This window comes from Triticum aestivum, chromosome 4B (genome assembly GCF_018294505.1).
Source record: "Triticum aestivum cultivar Chinese Spring chromosome 4B, IWGSC CS RefSeq v2.1, whole genome shotgun sequence".
Lineage (NCBI taxonomy): Eukaryota > Viridiplantae > Streptophyta > Magnoliopsida > Poales > Poaceae > Triticum > Triticum aestivum.
In genome coordinates, this window is record NC_057804.1 from 658,472,424 (window position 1) to 658,475,946 (window position 3,523).

General features: G+C 41.6%; 1 long non-coding RNA gene across 1 annotated transcript; it reads left to right on the forward strand.

The window, feature by feature from the left end:
- The first annotated feature begins 1,656 nt into the window (after window positions 1-1,656).
- LOC123089698 (uncharacterized) lies at window positions 1,657-3,038 on the forward strand. Its single transcript, XR_006442358.1, has 3 exons — window positions 1,657-1,789; window positions 1,989-2,105; window positions 2,644-3,038. It is a non-coding gene; the product is annotated as an uncharacterized lncRNA (long non-coding RNA).
- The last annotated feature ends 485 nt before the right edge of the window (window positions 3,039-3,523 follow it).

Consider the following 3,523-nt stretch of genomic DNA (forward strand, 5'->3'; position numbering starts at 1 on the left):
GTGAGTGCCTCCCCATCTCAAGTGGTGTTCTACCCGCCCCCTGCACATCTGATTATATTTGATTTGATTGATGTGCACATAAACACACGTGATTCTTCCGGACACAACTTGGTGATGTTGATTGCTTTGGTTTGGTTCCGTTTGACACAATCTGAATGTATCTGATTGCTATCGTGTTGTTCGTTGCTTGCTTGAGCAGAGCAAAATCTGTGTACGTGTACATGCAAGACACCTCTGTTGCTTGCTGTTGGTCCGCTGCGGTGCTTCACTATCCAGGACATGACACGATGTTGGTGTCTTTTCTGATCATTGATTGGTGTGTAGCCCTGCTGCTAAAATGTCCTGCTGTTGTGTAGCTCTACTTATGATGCAGATTGACAAATCTTTTATGCTTGTGTTTGATTTGATGCCATGTCTACTTGCTTGCTTAATCGTGAAGTAAATTTCTTGGTGCAGTTATTTTCTCTTAAGATTTTTGCAGTGTATGTCATCTAAATAAAACTGCAAGCAGTGATCTTCTTGTATGAGTATATATGTCTGCATTGCATGTTGGTTTTGTGAAAATATGATGATTACTTCCTAGGTACTGCATATTTTGTTTAGCTTGAGGTTTTGTATGCACTAGTATTACTCTGTTTAGCTTGAGGTTTGAAGCTCTAGTATGCTTAGAGTGACCGGTTTCATTAGTCTCTTAATCGACAAGTGAACTAGACTATTTTACTGTATTTCTGTCATACTCCTTTCATTTATTTAGTGACTGCAGACTGGGAAAATGCCATGTGTACCTTAATCCTTGTGGTTCTCATTTGTTCCCGGTTTGGTGAGCTTGCCCTAAGGTCTGTGGATGCGTGCAGGGACTAGGCCCATGGTGGTGAGGGACTACTACAACGTGCTCGGCGTGAAGAAGGACGCTGACCAGGGTGAGATCAAGAAGGCGTATTACGCGGTATGGCTCGCTACAATTGGGTCTGGCACTTATATTGTAATCTTTGGCTTGTCTAAGATTGAACTTCTGAAGGCTGCTTGTGGGTAGTAATTTTACTTGGTAGATGCTCGAGGCCAAAAACACACACATTATGTACTAAATGTGGTTGCATAAGCTCGTGCTTAGAAATCAAATCTTTTTGCTGCAAACATTTTACAATGGTACGAGAAGAAATCTCTAGTGGAGCAAGCCTTTTTGCTACAAACATTTTACATTCCAATTCTTGGTGGTAGCCACTGTCCAAAAATAAACGAATTGTTCAGACTTCAGGCTTATTAGGGGGTGTGTTCTTCTGATTTGCGATTCTGATAGGACTTCTGCTCGTACCATTGGTCGATTCTTTCCAACTGAATTGATGATACAGAGCATTAAACACTTAGGAAAAGTACTTGGCTGTGTGCAAAATTTGCTTTTACAAGAATTAATTTTTTCTGTCTCTAATTGATGCTAACGACAACAGTTATGTTCTATCTCTGATTTGCGGATGACATCCCCATTCATTTCATCCAGTGAGAAATCATGGCACCATCAAATTATTTAGGATGAAGTACCAGATGATGAAAATCTACACTTTGTTGTTCATGAGCGGTCAAAGCAAAAACCTTCCACATGATATTCTTGGCATGACTCAGTGCCGCTCAACAAAAATGAATATTTTTTCACAGTTCAAAAACTGGAAGCAACTTCTGGATGGCAAGCGAACATACCTCCGACCACCAAGGGGGCACCATGTTGCTGCTGCAGGTGGAACCAGAAGAAGCAACCCCCCCCCCTGACGGACGTGGCTGCTGCACATCTCAAGTGGTGAGTGCCTCCCCATCTCAAGTGGTGTTCTACCCGGCCCCCTACACATCTGATTATATTTGATTTGATTGATGTGCACATAAACACACACGATTCTTCGGACACAACTTGGTGATGTTGATTGCTTTGGTTTGGTTCCGTTTGACACAATCTGATTTTATCTGATTGCTATCGTGTTGTTCGTTGCTTGCTTGAGCAGAGCAAAATCTGTGTACGTGTACATGCAAGACGCCTCTGTTGCTTGCTGTTGGTCCGCTGCGGTGCTGCATTATCCAGGACAGGACACGATGCTGGTGTCTTTTCTGATCATTGATTGGTGTGTAGCCCTGCTGCTGAAATGTCCTGCTGCTGTGTAGCTCTACTTATGATGTAGATTGACAGATCTTTTATGCTTGTGTTTGATTTGATGCCATGTCTACTTGCTTGCTTAATCATGAACTAAATTGCTCGCTGCAGTTATTCTCTCTTAAGATTTTTGCAGTGTATGTCATCTAAATAAAACTGCAGGCAGTGATCTTCTTGTATGAGTATATATGTCTGCATTGCATGTTGGTTTTGTGAAAATATGATGATTACTTCCTAGGTACTGCATATTTTGTTTAGCTTGAGGTTTTGTATGCACTAGTATTACTCTGTTTAGCTTGAGGTTTGAAGCTCTAGTATGCTTAGAGTGACCGGTTTCATTAGTCTCTTAATCGACAAGTGAACTGGAATATTTTACTGTATTTCCGTCGTACTCCTTTCATATATTTAGTGACTGCAGACTAGGAAAATGCCATGTGTACCTTAATCCTTGTGGTTCTCATTTGTTCCCGGTTTGGTGAGCTTGCCCTAAGGTCTGTGGATGCGTGCAGGGACTAGGCCCATGGTGGTGAGGGACTACTACGACGTGCTCGGCGTGAAGAAGGACGCTGACCAGGGTGAGATCAAGAAGGCATATTACGCAGTATGGCTCGTTACAATTGGGTCTGGCACTTATATTGTAATCTTTGGCTTGTCTAAGACTGAACTTCTGAAGGCTGCTTGTGGGTAGTAATTTTACTTGGTAGATGCTCGAGGCCAAAAACACACACATTATGTACTAAATGTGGTTGCGTAAGCTCGTGCTTAGAAATCAAATCTTTTTGCTGCAAACATTTTACAATGGTACGAGAAGAAATCTCTAGTGGAGCAAGCCTTTTTGCTACAAACATTTTACATTCCAATGCTTGGTGGTAGCCACTGTCCAAAAATAAACGAATTGTTCAGACTTCAGGCTTATTAGGGGGTGTGTTCTTCTGATTTGCGATTCTGATAGGAATTCTGCTCGTACCATTGGTCGATTCTTTCCAACTGAATTGATGATACAGAGCATTAAACACTTAGGAAAAGTACTTGGCTGTGTGCAAAATTTGCTTTTACAAGAATTAATTTTTTCTGTCTCTAATTGATGCTGACGACAACAGTTATGTTCTATCTCTGATTTGCTGATGACATCTCCATTCATTTCATCCAGTGAGAAATCATGGCACCATCCAATTATTTAGGATGAAGTACTAGATGATGAAAATCTACACTTTGTTGTTCATGAGCGGTCAAGCAAAAACCTTCCACATGATATTCTTGGCATGACTCAGTGCCGCTCAACTAAAATGAATATTTTTTTCACAGTTCAAAAACTAGAAGCAACTTCTGGATGGCAAGCGAACATACCTCCGACCACCATGGGGGCACCATGTTGCTGCTGCAGGTGGA